Genomic DNA, 27,890 nt, shown 5'->3' with positions numbered 1-27,890 from the left:
ATTGTGTAATGTTTAAACAGGTATATATATTTGGCATAATGCACTGAACATTCAAGGAGTACCTCTAATTGTATACAAATTATGTATCATTATATTTGATAAATAATGACAAAATATAACATAACATAACATTACAAATAAAAGTAATAGAAGTAAAGACATTATTAAACAGGGGGAAAAATTAGGTGATAAAATAATTTGAATATATGTCAGTTAGAGTTTACTACATTTCATATAGAATGAATGAGATTGATCTCATACAAAATTTTATCCTAGTAAAATGGTTAAATTTTATGTTTAAAACTTAAATATCTGATATTTTAAAATTTTAAATTTTTAAAATTAAAAAATTTTTAAACATGAAGGAGGAATACTCAATACCTTTTTACTTCAAGATAAATCACACTGGCTTCCTATAGTCAATATTTAATGTCAATGGAAAAATGTCCTTGCTTTGAGGAGAAGCTAAGTTGCCCTTTTTATACTACTACTACAAAAAGTACATTTTTTATCAATAAGAAATTACAAAGAAATCAGTCTTAATGCCTTTGGTGAAAATATCTGAAAACATTCTCCAAGTACAAAAAAGTTGTACTATAATTTATGAATCAAGAAATTGTTGAATAGAAACTTTGAAGGTGAATATTAAAATCAGTTAAATAATTACCATGTTGTGATTTTTAAAAAATCAATGAGAATATCAAAATGAATCCTTACAATGAAGATTTATAACAGTATCTGAATTAGCATAATCTGGTTTTAAATTCCAGTTTATAACAAACTAATTTTTATCAGATGATCTCTATGATTTAACATTAAAATCACTGCAACAGACCCAATATATGCTATTTTTAAGAGATGAAACTAAGAAAAAAATGGCATAGATAGGTTAAAACTGAAAAGTCAGGAAAATTGGTAATGAGAAGCACATGTTCAAACTACTTTTTCCTGTTGCTTGTTCATGGTAATAATTATATTTTAAGCATAAATGGTTAAAACAATGGCAAAATCTCTGTGTACCTTGAACACTAGACCAGAGACTAAGACATATATGTGTGGCTGGAAGTCATGATAGAGTCACTGGCCTTTGGAGGGGAAAATTCTATATTCTCTTGTGGGCAGTTTGGAAGAAAGATAACCAATATATGGGACTCAATGAAATGAGATGGATTGAATCCCCCAAAACATGGGGAAGACTTGATCCCACAATCTTGCAACACATGAATCCCATTGCCACTGGAGAAGAATGTTTCTCCTTTGATGAATTGATAGATCACGACCTTCTCCAATTGTGCCTAGAGTCCACAAATGTAAGAACCTCTCTTATATAAATCCATAATTTCTAGAAAACAAGTATGTTCATTGTGGTACTCTCTGGGAGATGAAAGATCACCCTTACTTTTACCTGTCTGTTGAACAACAACAAGCCTGAAAAATCCAACAGTTACTGATCACTTACCTTATGGGATGGGAGTTTTCAGTATGATTTAATAAGCAATTATATATTCAAGAAAGGTTACTGTGATCTGAATATCAAAATCTCCTCCTTTTTGACCAGAAGCTGAGACAGATCCTTTGAGGTTAAGGAAAAACCCAGAGCCAAGGGCTTATGATTTGGTCAGCGTGGCAACTTCCTGAAATCCTGCTGTTGCAAGAAAGTCACATTCCTTCTCACACCCTACTAATCAGGCCAGTAAGGGGAGCTACTTGGGCTGAAAATGCTGTAATGAAAATACCAGACCGATAGCCATTATCTGAGCAAAAACAGTCTCCTCACTCTTGGGTTGGTCAGTCCCCAAATCTGGCTTCTCCTTCCAGGGCTCAGTGCAAATTTCAGTCTTCAGAATTGACCTTTAAACTATGCCTCATAAGCAGCCAATCCTGATGCAACATTTGATTGGCTTATTCATCTGCATAAGAGGACGTCAAGGACAATTTCAGTGGGAAGTTAGGGTTCTTCTTTTTTTTTTTTCTTTTGCTACATAAGGCTACCAGTTTTCTTCATTGGAGAGCACTTTCATTTTCCTCCAGAGGCTGTGTTTCCCAAGCTCATAAATTGTAATCACCAATAAAACTTTCTTTTCTATTGTTTGAGTGAACTGGTGGTCTTTCGGATGACATTACCATTTAACATTGCCAGAGACCAGCTCCAGTCGAGTTGTGGGTTCTTGAAAGAGGGATGAGGAAGCTGGCGAAAATAAAAAACACAGACAGAGACTTCAATGCATCAGTATGCACGTTCTCTCTCTGCGGGCTGTCAGCGTGTTGCAGCTGGAGCCCAGTAGAGCATGAGACAATGCCATTTATTTAGATTTTTCTCTGCAGGGGCGTTTTGGGGTACTATTTTTATTGTATCAGCAAGCTTAAATCAATAGTCCGAAAAGCAGGGAGGAAACTTTTTTAGAGGTCAGCACGTCTTAGGTGATCAACTTGTGCTTCTTTTTCCTGGAATCAGGTTTATCAGATTCAAACCATCCCTTCATTGTCTTGAAGTTATCTTGTAACCTTTTTCTGTTAGCAAGCTGTGGTTAATATCCACCCTATTAACAGGGTGGCAGCTATTTTGTAGGTAACCTATATCTATTCTTAAATGTAAATACAACTTTGCTAAAAGGAAAAATGTTAACATTTCTGTGGCCCTGTAATCTTGATCTAAATGTCAAAGTGTCCTTGTGCACAGCACCATCCCTCACAAAACCACTTACATTTACGTCTTAGGTCTAATTTTGCAGGTTTAATAATTTTACAGCATATATTTTTATCCCAATATCTAATTCTTAATGATTTATTTAAAACTGGATACCACCAAGTAAAGGGGGTTCTACAGTTTCGTTCCCATATACTTAATTTGTCCCAATCATATAATTTCCCATTAATACCAACCATTCACTTGCCATTAATATAACCTCCAGTAAATGATGTTTGCCAACTTACATTAGGCTGTAGCTCATATTTAGTCATGAGCGGTGCTTTTGGAACATATGCTGGTGGTCAATTTATCATAAGGGGATAATTTTGAATTGTCCAGTTTACTCGGATCCTCTGTGGGAGTGTTTAGTTCAATGACCGTATAATTACTGGTGTTATTTTTATAATCTTTTGGGAATTCAGAGAACTGCCACGCTAACCAAAATATCGAAAGAGAAGGCAAAAGCCACGAAGCCGAGGCAGGAGCCCTTACGGTTGTAGCAAGTGCTTGTAGCTGCGCCCTTGCCAGCAGCTCTCCCTCCGGTGGACTTGCCAACTTGGAGAGGGCAGCCCAAGCTGACTCCTTTAGGATCCTGCCATGGCGTGGACCGCGCCATAACATAGTGATTCTTTGCTGAGCATTGGAAAATCCATGGAGTTACCAAATACTGGTGACTAGGACTCACACCTAGAGACTCTAATTTAATTAGAGCCCAGCCAGGTTGTGAATTGTTAAAAGCTCCTTAGGTGATTCAAATTAACAATGTTGAAAACCACTCTGGTTTAAAGTGATGGAATGTTATTAAGCAAAACAATTATAAAAGTATATCATACTAAAGCAAATTTCATGGGAAAATAAACAACACACACATTTGATGAGTTTTTAAAGATATTGAAGATGTTACACATACATAATGGACAGAACACATACCATATGATCCAGCATCCCACTACTGGGTATATACCCAAAAGAAAGAAAATCATCATGTTGAAGGGATACCTGCACTCCTGTGTTTATTGCAGCTCTATTTGCAATAGCCAGGCTGTGGAAGCAACCTGAATGTCAATCAATGGATAACTGGATACGGAAGATATGGTATGTACACAATAGAATATTACACTGCTATAAAAAGAAAAAAAAAGAATGAAATTCTGCCATTTGCAGCAACATGGATGAGCTTGGAGAAAATTGTTATGTGAAATAAGCCAGGCACAGAAAGAGAAATACTACATGCCCTCTTTCATAAGAGGGAGCTAAAAAAGTAAATAAATAAATAAGCAAATAAAGAAGAAAGAAAGAAGGAAAGAGTGAAGGAAAGAACAATCACAATAATATGTTGAACTGAGAAGGAGAGAACAGAACTGTAGTTACTCGAAGTAGGAATAGGGGAGTTAATGAGAAATTGGTTAATGGATACAGTGAATGAAGAATAAGCTAACTATCCTGATTTGCACATCACATATTGTATACAACTATTGATAGTCAACTTTGTACCCTACAAATATGTATAATCAGTTATGTTTCATTAAAAAAAAAACCATTAATTTACTACATGTTATCAAATGGTTAGAAAAGAGTAGATCAAATGCCCTCAACACAAAGAACTGGTTACATTTTGTAATGATCCAAATGCTAATTATCCTCATATGATCGTCGCACTTTGTACACAGTTATTTTTTTTTTTGTCGTTTTTTTTTTTTTTTTTTTCGTGACCGGCACTCAGCCAGTGAGTGCACTGGTCAGTCCTATATAGGATCCGAACCCGCGGCGGGAGCGTTGCTGCGCTCCCAGCGCAGCACTCTACCAAGTGCGCCACGGGCTCGGCCCATACACAGTTATTGATATTCAAGTCTGTACCCCACAATATGTATATATAATTCCATTTCAATAACAGAAAAAGAATGAACTGAATGCAGGATCAAGTTCTTTGAAAAAAGATGTTTGGGATAGTGGCCTTGAAGAATTACATAACATCATAAAACAAAAATACAAACTATGGGAGAGTAGACATGGAAGTTAGATCAGGAGACCAAATTTCTGTAAGAAAAAAATTCCAGCTGAGAAAAGAATAAAGAAAAAGAAGAAAAGAAAGTATACAATATTTCAATTTTTGAAGGCTTTTCACAGCTTAGAAGTGATTCTAATGTGTTTTGTCAGACAGAAAAAAATAGACATATTCTGGTTGAATTAGTGAACAACGGGGCTAATAAAAATTCTACCAGATTTTAGGCAAAAAGAACCTTACTAGCTTCATTTTCAGAAAAAAAAAATCTTTTCTGTGGATTTCAAGATAACTGTAGAATCTCTAACACTTTATATTTTCAGATTTAAGTCTTGTAATTTAAAAAAAGTAACAAAATTGGGATTCTTTGGCTTTTTAAAATTTATCAGACAGTCTCTGAACCAACATCGGCCACATGAAAATAATCTTACACTGGATTACATAAACACACATTGAGCTAGTTTTGGAGTTAGTTTTGTCCAAAGCATATAGTGCCGGAATGAGTAAGTAGTGGTTCCCCCAAAGCCAAACCATGGCAGAAAAATACTCATAATTAAGCTCTTAAAAAATTTTATACAACAGACAACTTGGTATTAAAATATACAAAGTGAAACAACTTATAAACAAAAATATATATTGATAGGTATAGAGGACCTTTGGCAGCCACACTTAGTCACCCAAAATTGTGGAGAGTCATGTACAAAAGCCAGGCTATTCTGAGCTCCATAGAAAGGTATTCAAATGAGCTAAGTGAGAGTCGGCAGACATGAAGGGACTGGTGGCCAGGATGAGTATATAGGGGATATGAGCAAACACTGCACCCTTGTGGATACTGGGCGATATCTAAAGAGACATGCTGTTACCTTGTCACTAGAAATAGCTATCATAGGATGGATAATGGAAGATCACTCATCTAACAAAATTGGATGTGCCAAAGTATCATTAATCATGGGATTGTTTGTTGTTTTGGCTCAAGCTCACATCAGGAAGAACCCCTTTGCAATTGACCGCTCTATTTATCAATGATAAATGTAATATTGTTCAAACAGCTTTTAAAAATGTTGACTTTTCTATCATTTGATTAAGTAATTGTAATTCTTGACAGCTATCTTTTGAGAATAATCAACCAGGAATAATGTTTTATATAAAATTTATTTATCTTAAAAAGAATACAGTATTTAGAATATTATGATTTAGTTATATGATGAAATATTTTGGAATGATAAAATGTATATCTAATGACAAGAAAAATGCTCTCAATACAATATATGTTAAACGGTCAGAATGCAAAACTATATACACAGGGCAATCCCACATTTGAAAGAATATAAATGGAAAATTTTTTACTCCATCTATCCATTTATATAACTATATATCCTTTGCCTTTCTTTATCTGATTTTAATCTATGGTTATCTCTGATCATTAAAATTACAGGAGATTTTTATTGTATTCATTATATTTTTATTATTTTATCAATTTTAGTATGAGCAACTCTTCTATATAATTTAAAACATAACAACACTAAACAAATGCTATTTTATTGGTTTTAACTTCTTTTATTAAAAACACACATGAACAAACAGTTTTAGAAAATTTAAATCATAGATTGTATTTTCAATGGGGAAAATGTTGATTCTAAATTGAATTTTTATATCGCAATCACCAAAGGACAGTAATTTGGCAGAAGAAAATCCCAATGACAATGGTGTACACAGTAGACATTTAATTTGTTGAAGAATTGACAAAACAAGGAGAGGCATCAAGCAGGGAAATAATAAAGGAAATGGTATATCAGGTGGTTAATTACATTAGTTTTGTAGGGCTGCCATAACAAATTACCACAAACTGTGTGGTTTAAAATAACAGAAATTTACTCGCTCACAATTCTCAATGCCAAAAGTCTGATAATCAAGGTGTCAAAAAGTTTACTCCTTCTGGAAGCTCTGAGGGAAATCTGTTACCTGCCTCTCTCCTGAGCTTTTGGTGGCTGCTGGAAATCCTTGGTGTGCCCTGTCATGCAGATTTGCATCGCTCCAATAGCCATCTCTGTCTTCATGTTGCATACCTGAGTATACCTCTGTATATCTGTGTCCTATGTCTAAATCTCTCTCATTTCTCTTATAAAGATTCTTGTCACTGAATTTATGCCTCACTGTATATCCAGGATGATTTCATCTTAAGATCTTTAACTAGTAACATCTGCAAAGATCCTATTTCCAAATAAGGTCATATTCTCAAGTTCCAAGTGGGCATGACTTTGAGGGGGCCTATTCAATCCACTACAGTAATACATTATTACAATCTCAAAAATTAAATTATTCACTGACAACCAAGATAACAAATTTTTAAAAAAGATTTTAATATTTGTATTCAAGAACATGACATAACATGACATCTTTTCTTCTGATATCTGAGTGATCATTTAGGTGCTGATTTGAAAAATGAGTAGAAAGTTTAAAGTTTAAATACTTTGAGCATAAAGATTGTGAATATAAGTCCATGAGTATTTGTGTTTGTTTATTTATTTTTAAAATATAACTTGTATCTCTAAAATATTGAATGATTTACTGTTACTTATCAACACATATGAATCCTAAACTTTAGCAATATTTTTAATAAAAGAGATACAAAAGACATTTTTGTTTCAATAAGAGTTTCAGGAAGATTAATATTACTTATTTAATCACATACATTTATAGTAAATTAATCAAAGAAAGTAAACCCAGTTGAGTTCAAAGAATTTAAAACGAGGAATTACCATTCAATAAATTAATACGAAATGCATTTCAACTTACAGGCTTTAAATAATTTAAATTACATTGGTTTTCAGATTTAAATAACTGTTTATATGATTTACATCTTGTCCTTAACATATAAGAATATACAGTATAGCTTTAGACTGAAGGAATTGAAAGGTAAATTTATAAACATAAATGTGTAAAGTTTTACAAAATTTATGTCATTCTTTCTTCATCCTATTTGATAAAAATAAAATTTGGATAGATAAAATGAAGGCATTTATTTTAAAATCTATAAATACCAGAAATTAATTATGAGATATAGCAATATATAGTTTCTTTGGTCATATTTGCCAATAGACTAACAAGGCATATGTAGATAGGTGTAAAAGCAAGAAAATAAAATCGTCTATGAAATGTTATTTAAATCCTAATCTAAAAAACAAAACAAAAACAAAACACTTTGAAATACCCTGTAAATTGCTTAAAATGGGCTTGAAAGCATAACCATTCAGTAGCTGCTTTAAGGGCTGGCCGGTAGCTCAGTTGCTGAGTATGGTGTTGTAATAAGGTCGAGGGTTCAACTTCTTGCGCTGGTGGGCCACTTAAGAATAAAAGTAGCCATTTTAAGAGAGACAGAGACAAACCTGTTTTTTGTTTGTTTGTTTGTTTGTTTGTTTGTTTGTTTGTGTCTAGTGGTACAGGGTTCCGAACCGCCATTTTCTTGACCAAAAAAATGTATCCACCTGATACATGATCACGTTTGACGTTCTTCCTAATAGTTATTGGAACTTTATGGGGCACGGACCTTCTAACGCCCATTCCATGATGCATACAGTTTAGCATGTGTGGACTGAGCACCCCTCCCCAAGATAATGACAACTGGAGGCTCATGTGTGCTCTGCTACTTCCCTGCACAATCTTTTTCCCCAGGGATGGTGCTTTACACTTATACCACGTGTTGTTAGTGATGTAGTATCTGAGTCTAAGCCCACTCAGCATTATACACTTATTACTATCGCTAACATATATTAAGCTAACCATAAATTATTTGACAGCATAAATGATTATGATATTATCGGAATTTGTACTATGTTCATCTGTCTTCAGGCATAGAAATAATGTAGTCAGTTTGTATTTAAGACTGTGCATAATATAAGATGTAGTGAATTTTTTAAGGCACAGACATCTACTTACACTGCTGGACCTATAACTGATAGAAGGAAAAGCATCTAAGAGTATCAAAAATGTTCAATAAAACTTAGAAAAAAAATGTGTGTATTTGGCCATTTTTATTTCCTAAGGGCATTAAACTTGAGAAATATAAAAAGTGAAGAAATTATTTTCACCACTAAAAATAATGCAAGAAAACACAATTGCTGCTTTTACTGTTTTTTTCCTGATCAGTGATAACATAGGATGGTATTCAACTTTTGTAATGTCACGGAAAAGTACTGCTTTTATTTTATTTTATTTAGATATTTTGGCACATCTTTGGTTTAGAGACTTGAAAAATATCATGAGACACAGAACAGAAAATTGTTAGCTCCCTGTTTCTCTGGAGAGAAATCTAAGGAGTAATATTAACGAAACCTTTTTTTCCCTCCCTTTTATAGTACTTTCTATTTTGAACACAATACTTTTTTTTTCCTGAAAAGCAGAAGAAAAATTTTACTGATCTGACCTTGCAAAGAACAAATTCACCAAAGTATGATAATGTATTAATAAGGATTTAGAGTAAGAGAGTGGGAGGTGCATGGTATTCATGTCAGAAAATCGCTAACATTTGCCTGCAGGTTAGATATTATCCTTGCTATATTTAGTTTATATGGCAAGAAGGTCAACTGGAAAAACACTCATTTGCCAATAGGTTCACTATTCTTTAGAGTACACCTCTCGATCCCACCCTGGAGCAATCTTGTCTGCACCCTGTTTGACAGCAGTTAAACCATATTCAGGCAGGGATATTTTGGCAAGTATGTGTGTCCTTTTACTTAGTTTTTAGTTTTCATAAACGGTTTGCTCAGTCAGCCATGAAGTACTTTTCGATTAACACAAAGAGATTTGACAATTTTAATTCATTCTATGAGGAATACCTATGAAGGACCTCACAAAAACTACCAGTTTGTGTTTGCTTATACTGACTAAACTGGGGATTGTCATATATTTTATTATTTATACCAGTAAAATGAATTATTATCATACACTCACAGTACACATACATCTATTTATTTATAAATCATTTGTGTTTATATACTAATATAAAGGCTTTAGAAGACGTACATTTAAATGAGAAAATGTAAAAGGATACAAAACGAATATACATAAAGGAAAGTTTTATTTTCTTACCCTATCATTTAAAGTGTGCCATTAAATGTACAAACTTCATTGCTCACTATTAGTTACTTCTGAGATTGCTTTTTAGCATTGCACATAGGTGTTAGGTTTCATAAGATGATGTAAACAACAGGACACTTGAAAATATAGAAAAAGAAAACATTTTGATTGAAGACCTATTATGTGTCAGTTATATAATTGGTGCTCTCACATGTCATTTAATCCTTACAAATCCCTATCAAGGTATTGTATTTATTCCTAATTTACAGTTTAGGAAAAGTAACTTAAAAGTTTCCCCAATGACAAGGAAGTGTTATGTTGGAGAAAGGATACAAAGCCAGATTCTAATTAATAGTTAATCCTGTTATCTTAACCCTTATTGTATTAGTCAGGGTTCTGGAGAGACAGAACGAATAGGATATATTATACATATGAGAGGGGATATACAAGAATTAGCTCACGCGATTGTGGAGAGAAGTATCGCAATAGGCCATCTACAAACTGGACATCGGTAGTGGGGCTCAGTCCAAGTCCAAGGGCCTCAAAACCGGGGATGCTGATGGTGTCCTTGGTGTAAGTCCTGGAACCCAAAAGGTGAAGAGATTCGAGCTCTGATGTCCACGGACAGGAGATAAGAGTATATCCCAGCTCCAGTGGATGGAGAGAGAGATTCACCCTTTTTCTCCATTTGTTGTTCTCTCCAGGCCCCCAGCGGATTGGATGGTTCCTGCCCACACTGAAGGCGGGTCTTTCCCACCCAGTCCACTCAGGCTGTCATGCTAATCTCTGCTGGAAACACCCTCACGGATACACCTAAAAAGATAGGTTTACCAGGTTCCTCAGCATTCCTTAATCTAACCAAGTTGACACCTAGAATTAACCTTCACATTCACTATGTTTGAACCCCCGTGTAAATGATGCCTTAGTCCCAGTTATATTATATGGAGAAATAGTCACACATGGTCTGCTGAGGATAAATATTTTCCAAATGACGCTCTACAAGTGTGCCTCCTTATCAATGTGCCTTTATATGGCTACCTTTGTATAGCTTGTTCTTTGAATATTAGAGGAGGGCATCTGATTAACTCATATTAAGATAGCTCCGTGTTCATTTATGTGGACTTGGATGACTTTAGCTGTCATCCCTCTCTGAGTGATAAAGTGCTGGTCCCTTTATAGTGTTTTGTAATCTCCTCTAGGCAAAAGAGAGCTGTCTCAGAAAGAGGTGAATTAGAATTGATAAGTTTAATGTTGGCATTTGTCAGCCTTCCCTTTAAGGGGTGCAAATTGAGTGATTTACTATGAACAGATAATAGTTTAAGTCAAGTAATAACCATTTGGTGGGAATTAACAAAAGCTTAAATTGTACAAACATTTAAATGAACGCTGTAATTCACTTTTTCTCAAAATTGTCCTCCAGTAAAAAAGAAAAAATAAAAGCAAAGGAAACAGCAAAAATTCAATTAATGATAATGTTGTTTTAAATAAAAATGGGTTGTATTTTAGCATGAAAGGACTTAAAAATTTTTGAGTTGATGTGAGATAAAGATTAGTCTAGGAGAACAGTCTTGTACAACTTCCCATGATTGGTATAATTTATTTATTTCCATATTTAAACTTTGTCTCAAAGACAATATGAAGCAAAGTTGCAATGTAATATATATGAATACTAATAGTTTCAAGAATCATTCTTTATGCCTCAATGCATTTACATTTTAGAAAAAGCAAAATTCTAAAACAAAGGCATAAAGAGACATCCAGGAACCTAGTGGACAATATGTCATGGGTACAAACGCTTTCTTTCCCTCCCTTGATTCAAGTCCACTTCAGTACTCCTGAGAGTGTATACACTATTCTGTCCCTCTTTGTATTACCTGAAAACAGATAATCCTTTTTAACTACTTCCTTTACAATAATTTCTTCCTTTTCCTAAATTTATGAACTAAATTTTTCCTTAATTTTTATGATGATTTCTTACACGCTCATTGTTCATTGAGAAGTTTTCCCCCTCTTATTTGCCTAACTTACATGCAGGAAACAAAGGGGAAGCTGCTCTTCATAGACAGCTTGGATACAGAATGGTTTTCCAACATTTTATCTTTTCAAAGTACATTTTTAGATTTAAATTTAAGGCTATTTGTTGGGGAGGAGGGGGGCGAGGGAGGAGGGAAAAGGAGGAGGGTGGGAGGCTTCAGTAATGGGCCACAATAATCAACCATATTGTATATCGACAAAATAAAATTAAAAATAAAATAAAATAAAATAAAAATAAATAAATAAAAGGGCTTGACAGAGGAAGTTCAGCCTACTTGGCCTTCTGCCTTCTGCTGATGGAGGACACAGTGGTCCTTCCTTCCAGAGGATGCAATCCTTACCAGATAACTGAACCTGCTGGTGCCTTCATCTTTGACTTCCCAACCTCCAGAACTGTAAGAAATAAAATTCTGCTCATTATAAATTAAAAAAAAAAAGTAGTTCATAGAAACTTTTCTACCTTTATAAATTACTTTGGGGCCTGGATTCACAGTTGTTATATAGAATGAAGACTAATGATAAAATTCTCCAAGAAGATTAGATAAAATAATAGACACATTAAGGAATGTAGAAGATAAGAATAAAAAGAGCCAAGAAAATAAAGGAGAAATTTTTACAAGCATTTAGCAATAAAATGATTATTATATACAGGTGGCAAAACATTCTAACATAATTGGAAAAGCAATAAAACAATGCAGCCAAACTGTCACTCAATTATTATAACACTCATATTCAAGAATACATACGTGAAATAAAAGAAGATATGTATTGATGTATAAAAAGGATACAGTGTGTAAGTGGAGAAGTCTACCCAGAACATCTCTGAGACATAACCTAACAAAACTATCAATGTTAAAAAAAAAAAAAAAAAAAATCTTCAGGCCTTCAAAGAAAGGATAAAATCATTTACCAAAAAAATAGAATCCAATTGTCATATGACTTCTTATTAATAATATTCAGAACAACAGGGAAACATTTTCAAGAAACTGAAAAGTGTAAACTAAGGATTTTATTTCCAGCCAATATGACTTTCAAGGATCTTCAATAAAGATGTTTTAAATGTAAATGTATTTAAATACATATATGTAAAATTATATAAAATAAAATTGAATATAAAGGATCATTAATAAAATTGTTTTAAATGTGTAAAATGTTTAGAAATAATTTCTAAGAAATAATTTCTAAAAAATTAATTCTTAAAAATATGTTATGGAATAAACTTAGTGGAACAAAAAAATGATCAGCAAGAATTTGGCAAATGATAATTATTTAAGTGGGAATTGTGATTCTAAATGGAGATAAGGGTGAAAAAATATGTAGATGCTATATGTACTGAAAAAGTTGAAATACCCAATTAAAAAATGTGGGAAGAAAAAAAAGGGAAATGATTGATTTTTTTTTATATTAGTAAAATTTAAAAAAATAAATAGAAGAGAGAAAAAATAGAATTAAATCTAAGTTATGAAGAATTATTCATATTTTACAGTTAAAAAATCATAATTCTCTCCAAAGATGCTAAAAGCTGTCAAATAAATTTAAAACACATTCTTGATAAAAATACCAAATGACTTTTATAACACGATTAAGCATGTAAACCTCAGATCAATACCTATAATCATAAAACAAAACAAAATAAAACAAAAATCTTAAAGAATTCCCGTTAATGTCAGAAATACTGCAAGAATGTCCACTCACAGCAAAGATCATAAGAAAAAAGAAACATGAAAAAAAAATTCCATATCATCTCTATTATCTAACATTTCACTGACAATTCTAGGCAATATAAAGGAAAAAAAAAAGGCATTGGGGTTAGAAAAAAAATAGGAATAAAATTGTTATCATTTACAGATGGCTTGATTGTGTGCTTGTAATGTAAATAATCTTCATAATATTTATGTTACTGGAGAATGCATCGATATCACTGGATACAAAGTCAATTACAAAATTTAATTCTATTTCCATAAACCAGCAACAAAGAGAAAAGTAATTTTTAAAAAAATACCAAACTTAATTGTACCAAAATAAAATAAATTTCTAAAAAAATGTCGTCATTTACCACAAAAACTTCTGCTATACTTTGTGATTGTATTGAATTTACAGATTAAATATGATGAGGTTAGTTACCATCGTAAAAGTATTGAGCTTTATAATCAATAAACATTGCATATCTCTCCACTCATAAAGGTCTTTAATTACTTTCAATGAAGTTTTATAATTTAGAGACCTGTAAATGACAACCAGCTTTGAAATTTGTAGACAAAATCAATAGGCTAAGAATAACCAAGGCAATTAGGGAAGAAAATATGAAAAATGCTAATAATTTTAAATTTAGTCAGCATGCATGCACACAGTTTTATAGTATCAGCTACTCAATTTTACTCTGTTTGAAAATTTTTGCAATAAAAATTCCTTAAAAATAAAAATAAACTACCATTTGGATTTGGAATAAAATGCTGCTGTTTTAACTCTCCTTTGAAACTTTTAGTCAACCAACCTCAGTCACCTTATGGCCTGATTCACTGCAAACATACCTAAGTTTGGATGGTTTTAAATTTCCCCAACACCTATCTTTGAACTATTCATTTCCCCTTAAATGTATCTCATATTATTTCTCTCCTGTGATTTTTTTTTTCATACTGTTCTTTCAAACAAACAAAAAAATCCCATTTTTAAAAATCTCTTCAGTGCATGTATATTTTTTCTTCATTGGTCTTAAAAATATTTTTATTTTTACTGCTCTCTCGTATGTTTTATATAGCAATATGATTTTAAAATTTGTTTGCTTGCTTATATTTTTGTTTGTTTTATATTGTGAAGTTTTTCTAGATCAGGAAATGTATTATTTCTCTTTCAACAACCACACACACAGAGTACTTACGTGTATAAAATGCTGTTTGTACATATTTTAAATAAAAAAAATACCAAATTCTGGTGATTTTAAAGTCAAATCAAATGCTCTCTTGTTCTGCCAGTGGGTCCTAAAGTTGCTCAGAATTACTCAGTATTGCAACACTTTGGACCTAAACACCACAAATTTGGGCACTTCCTTAAAGAAAAAAGAATAGCTAAATTTTATTGCAGTATCATATTATTCTAATACCAAAATCTTTAAATCTTCTAAGTATTTAACGTTAAGGAAAACTTAAGAAAAGTCTTATTCATTGAACATTTGTTTATAAGCAATAATTCTAAACAATAACAAAAAATAATATGAAAATATTCACGTGATATAGTGTTAACATAAGAAAATATAATTAGGTCTACACTATTATAGCAAGAGGTACAAGCTTGAGTCTAATCGGTCAATTTCAAGCAATAATTACTTTGTCATGTCTGCAGTACGTGGTTGTTGATTGGTCACTCTTAGTATGCATTTGTATGAGATAACCCATACATTTTTGGAGAGATGATATATTTTTTGCATATACAGTCAGGTATTAATTAATGACAAGGATAACTTTCTGAGAAATGTGTTAGGCAATTTTGCCTTTGTGTGAACATTATAGAGCATCTCACACAAACCTAGATGGTATAGCCTACTACACACTTTCAGCTCCTTTATAATTTTCTGGGATCACCATTGTATATGTGGTTTGTCGTTGACTGTTAATCAAATACACTTATTTTAACAATGAATTTTATTCTTTATAAAGGAAAATTTGTGATCTTGGACAAATAAGTTGGTGAATCACCAACCATAAGCCTCACCTTTTTCTTGCAACACAGGGATAATAATAATTTTGGACCTCGTGGGTGCCTATCACAAAGTAAACAAAGAATAATTCCATTATTCTTGGGTATTACTCAGTTTGGACTTCTGAACTTGTGCCTGACAAAAACAAACGTGACATCAGGAGCATACAAGGCAACACTGAAATGCATATAAATAAATATGTCATAAAGAAGATGTGTACTGTGTCTCTGAATGAAAGGCACCAATAAATCAGTATAATCAAGGATCATTTTGATTTTAAGCACAAATTGATGCTGGTTCATTTCTACTTTGGTTAGTATTAGAGGGTATAGCAATAACAATAATAAAGACAGGATCAGTGGCAAAATTGTGAAAGCTCTTGAAAACGAATCAAGGACTTCATAGGTTTCAAAGGCCTGAGCACGAGACATGAAAAGAAAGGCCAGTGCTGGCCACAACACAAGTAAAATGGTAAGAGTTTCATGATAATTGAAAAGACTGTGGATATGCATGGTACATTTGGGGACTTATAGAAATTGTTAGCTAAAACTTAAAGAGGATACAGACTTTGCATAGTTAGGAGCAGTGACAGCAATATAATTTGTCATTATTAATGTGATCTCGTTTTTACCCCTCAGGATTTTGTGGTCTGAGGAATCACAGATTACACTCTGATAATAATTATAAAAAACATACAATTTTCTTTTTTTTTCTTTCTTTTCGTGACACTTAGAATAGGAATAAAGTTCACTGGGCCCTTACTGTGCAGGAAACAACCTACTCTGGGCATATGAATCATGGACAGAATTACCAGTGGAGGGCAATGGGTTTCAGATATTATTATAGTTGTTACAGTTTTAGGAGTGGACTATGTGAAATCAAAATACTCCTTAAGGGTGAAAATTTTTATTTTTCAAGAACTCATAATGGAATCCAAAGTCTAAAGGTGTAGATCAAAGTCTTAAAAAATGTGCTAAATGATTATATATTTAAAAGGCAACATAAAATTCTACTTCCAGCAGGTATAGTGTATTAGTTAATTCAAACTGCCATACAAAATACCACAGATGGGGTTGCTTAAACAAAAGACGTTTATTTCTAACAGCTCTGGAGGCTGGGGAGTCCAAGATTAAGGTGCCAGCAAGGTAAGTTTCATTCTGAGGCCTCTCCTCTTGGCTCGCAGGCAGGCCCCATTTTGCTGTGTGCTCACACAACAAAATGCACAAGCAGAGAGAATGAGTGAGACCTCTGTTAACTCTTGTAAAGAAGGTAAACTTATGTAATCAAGGCTCACCCGAAGGACCTTATTTAACCTTAATTATTTCCTTACTCCAAACAGTCATACTGAATGTTATAGCTTAAGTATATGAATTTTGGGTGGACATAAACATTTAGTCTATAACATATAACAATATTTTATTCTATCATTCTATAATAAAATATCTTCAATCTACTTTATTATAACATTTACTTCTGATAAAGAATTTTAGTCTGTTGAAAGAAACACTTTTGCAATTTTGCAACAAATGTCAACAGAAAGATTGCATAAAATCATGAGGATTTGACTTGCAGCCAAATTCAATTGGCTAATAAAAATAATAAGCTCAACCTTTATCTTACTATTTCAACATTTATTAATTAACATTTATTCAGCAAATGCTAAATCTAGCCAAAATACATTTTAAAAAAAACATTGCATTCTTATTTTTTTCTGTTCTCTCTTTCCAGAAACTCAACATTTTTCATTATCCTGCAACTACAACCACTTATCTGATTGGGTATACAGAAGCAGAAATAGCCAAAGCTAAACATTTGAAAATAACAAAAGAATATATGGAGATTTAACAGTTTAATGCATTAGCATAATGCAGACTGAAACTCCAAAGAATGCAAAGAATTTTCCAGGGTTGGCTTACAGATGCTGAATCAGATATAAACAAGTCCTTAAGTTCTTCTTAGGTTACTGTACAGAGTTTCACTTGCTGAGAGGGTGAAATTCATGAGGACTGTTGAATAAACCCTGAAGACTTTCAGGCAAGAGCTTTAGGGATTGTTATAGTTCCCATTCTTTACTTGGTGTCAAAAATATAACAAAGATAAATCTCAGAGTATGGTAGGCACACACTGGGCAGTTAATAGCTATGGTTATTTATTTATTTTCACAATGGATATATGGAGCATTTGCATTTAAACTATACATCATTCATAGTTTGTTTTAAAAGGCATATAAAATGGCTAGAAATGGGGTACTTGACATAGAAAATATTTACTTACCATTAATGTGGTTTACTGAATATGTTTAATATTTATTCCCAGGAGATAAAAGAGAATGGCAGTAGAATCATTAACAGTGAAATTAAACAGTCTTGGGTATGATTATTGTAGAACATAATCTCTCATAGATATATAGATATATTCTAGTTATAAATATATAGGTGTAGCTTGATATATAAATATAGGCATAGATAAGTTATAAATATAGACAGATGTATTTTATGATTATACATTATATTCATATATTCCGGTTATACATTCCATATAATATATATTATATATAATCTATATAATCTTATATATATTAATAAAGAGAAAGAGAAATTGCACAGTTCTTATGACTATAGCAGAAAGATTAAAAGGGATCGTGTTTTTATAGAGTGCTTATTTCTGATTCTAATAAGTTGTATATGATCAACATATAACAGGTACTATTGGCTTTTATTCCTCATAAATGTTTCAATTTGTATAATAAAGTGAGCATTTATTCTGTTTTAAATCTAAACAACCATTACTGCTTATTTTCTTGGACACTTGAGGAAAAGGAGGAGTAAACAGAAGTTGTCAAATGACTGGGCTCATTCTGCACTGAGGTTCAGGGCACAGGACTAGGAAACTCTGCTGTGCCTTAGGGCTGATGGAGCCATCCTGCACCTGAAGTCACAAATGCTCTTCTGTAGAGATTGGCCCCAGCAGAACTGCTATTTGGATGGACTCCACTTTTACTTTCCAATCAACTATTTTCAAAGTGGAAAGTGAATTAAATATAACCTCATTGCTGAGCAGTCTGCACATTATGATTTTATTTCCTTCAGGCAGCAGTGCTGCTTTTGCACCTACGTCAAACATAGAGATGTGTCCCCTTACCCTTCATCTCTCCCTCTCTTCTTTACAATAGAAAAAACCCACTCATTTCAAAGGCTTACACTATGCATATTCCCCAGTTATATGAATACAGCTTTGCTCAGAGCCAATTATAGTGCAAGTCTAAAAAATCACCCTTCAGTTTATGTTACATGTACAGGGGTAAATTTTAAAAGTACAAATGTGATCCAGTAAGAGGAGTTTTGGGAAATTCCACAGAAAGCCACACATAATTTTGTATATGTATCAAAGGTAAAAAATATGCGATTACTTACTATTAAAGTCTGTTTTTCTCCTTTCTTTTTCTAAGTAGAACTTGAAAGTGGATCTTAAAATAAATAGTTGTATATTTTTGTGGAAAAGTTAAATATCTTGATTGTTAATTAACATATACTTAATAAAGCCATAAGTTATTTCTAATGTATCACATGTCTAATTTTTAAAACAGCGTTAATCTTCAATTCTTATTATGCAAAATTTGGAGCATTGATATCTTAATGGAATACTGATACAATGTCGGGTGTTTTAGGAAAGATAAATTCATTAAATAATCTTTGGTTTAGAAATCTTTGCTTGGTTGATCGTTTTAAGTTTCTAATCCACTGTGATATGATACTTTTGTAAAATGTAATGAAATAAATTATGAATAAAAATAAAGTGGACAATAGACAAAATAAAAATTCCATTTTAGTTATTAGATACAACAGATATTAAAATATATGCATATAAGATTCTATAAATTACATAAATATAATTAGAGGAAACACAGGGAAGAATAAAATAAATACAAAACTCTATACATTGTTCCTAGTGTGTGTGTAAGTGATTAATAAACAGGATTGTTATCACACTCATAAATCATCATCCTACAATTGTATCTAAACAAAAAATTATGAGAGAATAGTAATTGCCCATTTAAGTGCATATGTACACACTTAAACAAGCATTCAGGATATCTGAATTTGAAGCTGTAATTGTGACAAAGGAGCATATTGCTTCCTTGTTAACCGTCCTACTTAGGTTGGATTAGTAAAAACATTAATCATAGATAATAATGTGTATCTATATGTGGTATATGTATTGTTCTAATAATACTCATGGTAGAGATTTATAAGCAATTTCTACAAACTCTAGTTATCCGTTGTTATATTTTTTCTATAATGAAGTAAGATATACCAAATTCTGAAAATGCATCTTCAGTCCTTTATCACTAGAGTGGTCTAATAAATTCTCCTATACAGTTACATTAAGCTTAACTTTATACGACAAAAATAAATATGGGATCTATTAAGCTTCTGCATATTTATCTTTTTTTGAAGGAAAATAAAATTCAATGAGTTTTAAGGAGTTCAGTGATAATGTTTTACAGATCTGCGAGATCAAGAACATTCATTACTTCATTGATAATTTTATTCAAATTATCAAAAATGACAAAGTTCTATGGAAACTTTGTTCTTCTCTAAATAGAAGTATCCAAGGGCTGGCCAGTTAGCTGAGTTGGTTAGAGTGCAGTGTTATAACACCAGGGTTAAGGCTTTGGATTCCTGCACTGGCCAGTCACAAAAAAAGAAGTATCCAGACCATTAAAATAGTCAATGGCCAAACTCAATATACCCATTAAAGAAAAGATGCTGTATATTTTTTCATGTCATATAAAACATTGAAAGAACATTGAAAGAACAGAGTTGCTTCTGAAAAAAAATAACAAATCAGTTCATTTCTAGCCCTTTAAATATACAAATCGGACCACAAGATTTTATTAGCAATCTGAGTATGTGTACATTCATCAAGCTGCATTGCAAAACGTTTTGCTAGCTTTATTTCTTCAGTGAATTGGTCTTCCATATTTCTGGTCAGTTCTTGTATATGGTGAGCATTGGTGTCATTGAAAAGTAGTTGTTCTTTATAATTTGTCATAGTATCACCAAACATTTCAAGCAAATGTCTTTGGTGCAGCCTTTCACTAATATCTTCACAGGCCAGTAAAGTCCTTTGCACCTATGCTATTGTGCCATTTAAATTCAAAACTTTTTCAAAGATTTTTGCTGTTGTTGTTTCTTGGTTTTGAACTTAATTATTTATGATTAGTCTGTAAATGCTGCTTATGTTCTGATGGCTTTATTATTTCATTACCCAGTACATCTCTGCAAGTAAACATATATTGGTTTTAGCACTACAATTATGATTACAAAACCAAACTTGTATATAAATGACCACATTCTGGATAAAACTAGTACAAACACTTTAGACTTCTTTATTTCTTTATTTTTAAAATCACTCCCATCATCATTCTTAGGATTTAAATGAAATAGCAGATATTGTACTTATCTAAAGTATTACTTTTTAAAATATAAATAAGATTTTAAAATTTCAAATGATTATAAAATAACGAATTATATTAAACAATAAATTCATTTAATCACTTTTTACATGCTTTTGTGGTAAAAGCAACAGACTACAATTAAAATAAGGAAAGTTGTAATGTAATCCTACTTCTTATTAGTATACAGATTGCCCCACATTTAACTCACCTGGAAAATTCAATAATACTTGAATTGATTCATACACCAATTAAAATCCTAAAAATGTCAAATTACTGCAAAATTTTTGAAACTCTTACTGTCAATGCCTGTGATGATGTTGTCGTGAAAAAGTTAAAAAAGAAAGTTTATGAATCAGCACCCATTCACAGACCACACATTTAGTATTGCTGTCCTAGAAGATCCTAGGATAATTTCATGACAATGTCCAGGGAATTTTTATCCTAGGAGAACCTTGGATAATATCCTGGTAAGGTCAAACTGCTAAAAAAAAACGTCAAAACACTTGCTGTCAATTTTTGTACTTATCTTGTCACGTATATGAAATAAAAACAGTTCATGAGTCAGCACCAGTCATGGGATACCTTTGGATAATTTTCACTTCATAAACCTGAATTCCTTAATACCATATATTTAATGAGATTTTGTCTGTATTTTATTTCCTTTAAAACCTTTATTACTTTAGCTTGTGTTTTTAGATCTATGACCCAACTCAAATAATTTTTGAGTATTGCGTGGGGTAAAGTCAAGGTCCACTATTTTTCCCTATGGTTATCCAATTATTCCAACACGTTTTTAGAAGACTTTCCTTTCTCTATTGGATGGTTTTGACATTGTTATCCAAAGGCTAATGACTGTGTAAGTGGGTTTATTTCTGGTCTCTCTCTATTTTCTTTCATTGATAATATATGTCAATCCTTACTCTAGTGTCATGTTATCTTGATTACTGTAGCTTTATGGTAATCCTTGAAGTAAGTTAATGCAAACTCCCCAGTGTTTTTCCTCTTTGTCGAGATTGCTTTAGATAGTAAAAAAAAAAAAAAAAAAAAAAAAAAAAAATTCATTTCCATATTATAATTGTTTTAGGAATAGCATTGAGTTTACAGGTGATTTTGGAGAGAATTGACATCTTAACAATATTGAGCATTTCAGTCCATGCATATGGGATATTTCTCTGTTTACATAGGTCTCTAGGTTTACATAGGAATATACTGTGGTGGTTATTGTTGAACTCTTGAGCATATTTCTCATGTTCCTATTTATATTTGCCAGAATAACTTTCATAAGGGACTTTAAAATTTGTGTCTGCTAGTGTCATCTTGAGGCTCATTGATTTTTTTTCTTTGAGGACACCCACATTTTCTGATTCTTTGTACAAGTACTTATAGATTGTATCCAGGATGGTTTTGTTGTTTTATTATGAACACCTGGATTTGTTATATTGTAGACAATTGACTTAGTTTGGCTCAAACTGCTATTTCTTTGTCATTTTTGGTAGCTAAAACCTCAGTTGAGTTATTTCATTCTTATCAGGGATCTGTCCCACGCATGCATGGGTTGATGTTACTTAGGGATTAGGGCAGAGTTTATATACAGAATACAGGTCTCCTCACCTTTGGTCTCTTCTTGCTGGTATCCCACCTATCTACCCAGCAGTTGTGGTTGCCCCAACTCTGTGTACTACTTCTTCAGAACAGGAAGTCTGAAGGTTTTCTGTTGTAACTGTAAATTCCTTATGCTGTTCTAACTTTGCCTTTCTTTAGTCAAAAAGTAAAACAAAGAATTAATTCTTCCTGTCCTGATTCCTTATTCTCTAGAAGCTGCCTCCTGTTTTTGTTCATTGTCCCAACACTGCAGGTTCCCTTTTTTATTATTATTATTTTTTGCTCTGTTCAGAATTTAGAGTTGTTATTTGTGAAAGGTAGGGTCAAGAAAGAGTTTGCTCAGTGATACAGAAAGCTTACCAGTGGATTGACATTTAACCTGAAGTTTAACTTGACAAAGGAGATTGCTTATATACTTCATTTTTGCGATAATCTGTAGGAAAAATCCCTTTTCCATTTGAATATTTTCTAATCTTTTCATCTCTATTAAAAAATAGGGCATATAATTAGAAACAAAAACAGTGCTAAAAAGAACAAATGCAAGCTATACAATATAAGATTTAAGTAATTCTGCTGTTTTTATTTTGTGAGATACTTAGGATGCTGCAAAGATAATAGATTTAAATTAAGAATAGTGACATGTTATGGAATGAATAAATGAATTGTTTACATTTGATTTTATCCATGTTTATATACTATAGCAGAATATTGGAAATGAGGCTTTTATATGAATACTATGAACAGTACTGCTTCCTCTGTGGGACTCTATTTAGTGACTGCTAAGATATTTTTAAAGTTTAGTTTCTCTTATATTAATTTTTCCTTTGTATAGTGGTCGGAAGAGAAACTCTGTAATCACATGGTCTGTCAAGTCCCAGCTCTGTCATTTGCAACTTGTAAGAACTTTAGCAACTGCCTTAATCACTTTAATACTCATTTATAAAATTGTGCACAAAAGTGTGCAACAGATAGATTTCCAATAAATGAGAGTTAGAATTTAGTCAAATATCATATTGACTTTACATATTTATCTCACTGTTTTGCCTCATTAATTGAAAAACCTAAAGTCATTGAGAGTGTAGTTCAAACTACATTTCCCTCAAATTACTGAGTCATTTACCTTTAAATATTATTGTTATACCACTATAGCATAACCAGTGTTCTAAATATGCTTTCATGTATAGAGTTCCAATTACATTTGTTCCTCTCTGTTATTTCTCTTAATCGTATCTTTAGTCACATAGATGTTTCTCACTTGATATACATACAAAGATTACATGTATTCTCAGTCTCTTGTCATTTGGGTGGTGGGAGGGTGAATTCATATTGTCCCCTTATCATACTGTGCTTTGAATCTCCATAGAATAAATATGTTAATGACACTTTCTTTTTAGAATATGTGTAATTCAAATTTTAGTTTTTGTGAATTCTTTAAAGACAGGTTAGGAAATCCAATCTGCTTGCTTCAATTGGAAGTTATATTACCCAAAGCTCCATCAGCCAAAAAGCAAAATGGAGAGTGCAAGTAATGACAGGCGGCGCTAATGATTTTCAAAATATCTCCTATTAACTGGGATGGACTTTGCTAAAAGATTGAAAGTAACATAATTTCTCACAAAAGATTTTAATGTCAGAATGTATAAATATATACAGTGTATAAGGAAAAGTATGTGCTTGTCTGCCATAAAAGTAAGCTGAGCTATGCCTCTTTCCTTTCCTAAAAGGGAAAATATTAAGGGTGCTAGAAAAAAGTTTATTTCACTATTTAAATTTTGAGGAATACATGAAATATTTTTTTTAAAAAAGGAGTATTAGGGATCTATAGACGTCAGAGATAGGAAGGATAGGTCTAGTAACTGTAAAAATAAAAGGATTCTGTCCATATATACTGACAAAATATTTAAGTGTAGAGTTTATCTAAGAAGGAAGCTTTTTCCCCCTTGAACACTTATTTTAATTTTCTCTAAATAGCAATTTATTGTGAACAGTCTGTCAGACTTTAACTACAGTACAGCGATGTTACAAAGGATTGCGGGTAGTGAATACCAAAATATTATACACAGTTAAACTCTTGTGTTTTGTTAGCCTTAAATATTTGCACTTTGGAGAAAGTTGTCTATGTAGTTTCTTGAGTTAATGATGCCAATATAATTAAAACTACTCTTTAATAAGTGCATTAATGCCTACTGTTCTTAGACTAATTTCACCAATTATGCTTTTGGTTAAGTACCCTACTATTCATTTAGCTAAAAGACACATTATGCCATGATACTTAAATGCAGGTCAAGTGTCACAATAAATGTCTCTTTTTGTTGCATTAACAAACTTGGAAACTTTTGACTTCTAAATAATTAATTAAGAAAATTTAAAAATTAGTTAACGTGTTTTTATCCAGAGGTCTGCAACTAAAAGGCAAGGCACTTACTATTACACATTTAAAATTTGTCTCTCACACAATCCAATATTGCTATTTCTACATGAAGATAGTCTCATAGAACATTAAATAATTAAATGTAAGGAAATGTTAAGAAATAGGGAATAAAGAGTTGGTGCTGCGATTAACATTCATTAATACTACCAACGTAAGTACAACAAAAAAAGATGCCAGTCTTTGTAAAAATATTACCCATTGAGTTAATTAACACAAAGACTTGTCTAATATTTTTGGATGGTATATAAAGGTCTATTCTTTTTAAATAAATGGAAAAGTTACGGTAAATGAGTTCTGCACAGTTCATCACACAGTTTCACAATAATCCAATAATATAAGATGGGACATATTAACTTACATTTTTAAAACTAAAGGAAGAACAACTCAATTGTCCACCAAAATTCACTCTTAGTTACTGTGTTTGGGGGTCACCATCCAATACTGTGTCTTCCTTTGATACAGAACTGTCCATCTTTTGTAAATACATATGCATAAAAAATCTAGGTGTAGTAAGAAGAGCAAGGATTAAAGAAGTAAGCATGTCCATAAAAAAGACATACAAATGGCTAACAGGTTTATGAAAAAAACAATGTCACTGATCATCAGGGAAATGCAACTTAAATCCACAATGATATGACTCCTCACATCTGCAGTATGGCTATTATAAAAAAAATTAAAAGATAACAAGTGTTGAGGAGGTTGTGGAGAAGTGGAACCCACATGTGCTACTGACAGCAAGGAGAAATGGCAGGGCTGCTTTGAAACACAGTATGGAGGTTCCACTAAAAATAAAAAAAAAAAGTTAACTACCATAAAATCTAGTACAAAATACTTCTGGGTGATTGTGAAAATAATGGAAATCAGAATCGTAAAATGATATTAGCATTCCTAAGTTCATTTTAGCACTATTCACAATAGCCAAGATGTGGAAACAACCTAATGTCCACTGACAGATAAATGGATAATGAAAATCTGGTATATACTTATGAGTACAATGGAACACTCTTTGGCCTTTAAAAAGAAGGAAATTCTGCAATATACAACATGGATGAACCTCATGGATAGCATGCTAAATAAAATGTCAGTCACAGAAATACAAAGACTTTGTGATTCCTGTTACATAAGGTATTGAATGTAGTCCAATTAATAGAATCAAAGAGAGGAAGAGTGGTCGCCAGGGGCCATGGGGAGAAGGAAATGGGTAGCTCCTCACTGATGGGCATAAAGTTTTAGTAAAGCAAGAGGAATAAACTTTAGATATCTGTCTTATAACTTTGTACCTATAGTCAACAATAAAGTATGGTACACTTAAACATTTGTTAAGAGGGCAGATCTCATGTTAAGTGTTCTTACAACAGCATAATAAAATTCAATTTAATTTAAAAAAAGAAATAGGCATGCAATTAACTTTGATAAATGTAAGGTATAAATTAATAATTGTTGAAATCATATTTTTAGTTTTGTAAACTTCTTTATTCATGTAATATTGATATGCTAATTTTATCATGTAAATTAATGTTTTATTTTACTCTCACATTATCTTGGAAATAGAAAAACACATTGTTTTTTGTGTTTGTTTGTTTTTTTTAAAAATTTTGTTTTGTTTTTATTGGCTTTGATCATTAGTACAAAGCAAATTGTCACCACTTGTGCCTAAGATATGATGGCCAGATCCATACTGACAGCATGTCCATTACCACAAATTGTGGTTATACTCCATGTCCCCCACCCAATTATCTCCTCAATTATCCCCGACCTCCCTCCCCATCCCCCTTTCTCCACTCCACTTTATATCCCTAGGTATGTTCTCTCCCTCTGCAAGTCCAATGCACAACTGTTGTCTTTCTTTCCTTTCTTCTTTATCTCTTAGCTTCCATTTATGAGAGAGTACATATGGTATTTATTGTTCTGTGCTTTGCTTATTTCAGTCAACATAAGTTTCTCCAAGCTTATCCATGTTGTTGCAAATAGGAGAATTTCATTCTTTTTCATGGCAGAGTAGTATTCCATGGCATATGCATACCACATTTTCCTTATCCAATCATCCATGATGGACATTTAGGTTGGTCCCATACCTTGGCTATTGTGAACAGAGCTGCGATGAATATGGGAGTGCAAATATCCCTTCAACATGATGACTTCCCTTCTTTTGGGTATATACCCAGAAGTGGGATTGCTGGATCATATGGAGGATCTATCTGTAGTTGTTTGAGAAACCTCCATACTATTTTCCAGAGTAGTTATACTAATTTACAGTCCCACCAACAGTGTAGGAGTGTTCCCTTCTCTCCACACCCTCACCAGCATTTGTTATTCTCATTCTTTTTAATTATAGCCAGTCTAACTGGGGTGAGATGATATCTCAGTGTGGTTTTAATTTGCATTTCCCTGATGATTAGTGACGTTGAGCATTTTTTCATGTACCTAGTGGCCGTTTGTATGTCTTCCTTTGAAAAATGTCTATTCAGTTCCTCTACCCATTTTTAATATGGTTATTTAATATGGTTATTTCCTCTACCCATTTTTAATATGGTTATTTGTTTTTTATTGTATAATTGCTTGAGTTCCTCGTATATTATGGATATTAATCCCCTGTCAGATGCATAGTTAGCAAAAATTTTCTCCCACTCTGTAGGTTGTCATTTCACTCTGTTGCTTGTTTCCTTTGCTGTGCAGAAGCTTTTTAGTTTGGTATAGTTCCATTTGTTTATTTTTTCTTTTGTTGCTTTTGCTTTTGGGCTCATGTTCATAAAGCCTGTTCCCAGACCTGGTTCCTGAAATGTTTCACCTTTATTTTCCCTTAGTAAGTTTACAGTTTCAGGTCTTACACTTAAGTCTTTAATCCATTTTGAGTTGATTTTAGTATATGTTGAGAGGTGCATGTCTAATTTCATTGTTTTT

The 27,890-nt window shown here is 32.4% G+C and overlaps 1 pseudogene; it reads right to left on the bottom strand.

Annotated features, from left to right (window-relative positions):
• LOC134369576 (Y-box-binding protein 1-like) overlaps nucleotides 1-6,748 on the bottom strand; it is a 126,515-nt pseudogene extending 119,767 nt beyond the window's left edge.
• Nucleotides 6,749-27,890: the final 21,142 nt, after the last annotated feature.

Source organism: Cynocephalus volans, chromosome 1, assembly GCF_027409185.1.
Source record: "Cynocephalus volans isolate mCynVol1 chromosome 1, mCynVol1.pri, whole genome shotgun sequence".
Taxonomy (NCBI): domain Eukaryota; kingdom Metazoa; phylum Chordata; class Mammalia; order Dermoptera; family Cynocephalidae; genus Cynocephalus; species Cynocephalus volans.
Note: the sequence above shows the minus strand (reverse complement) of the source record. Positions and strands in the feature narration are given on the sequence as shown.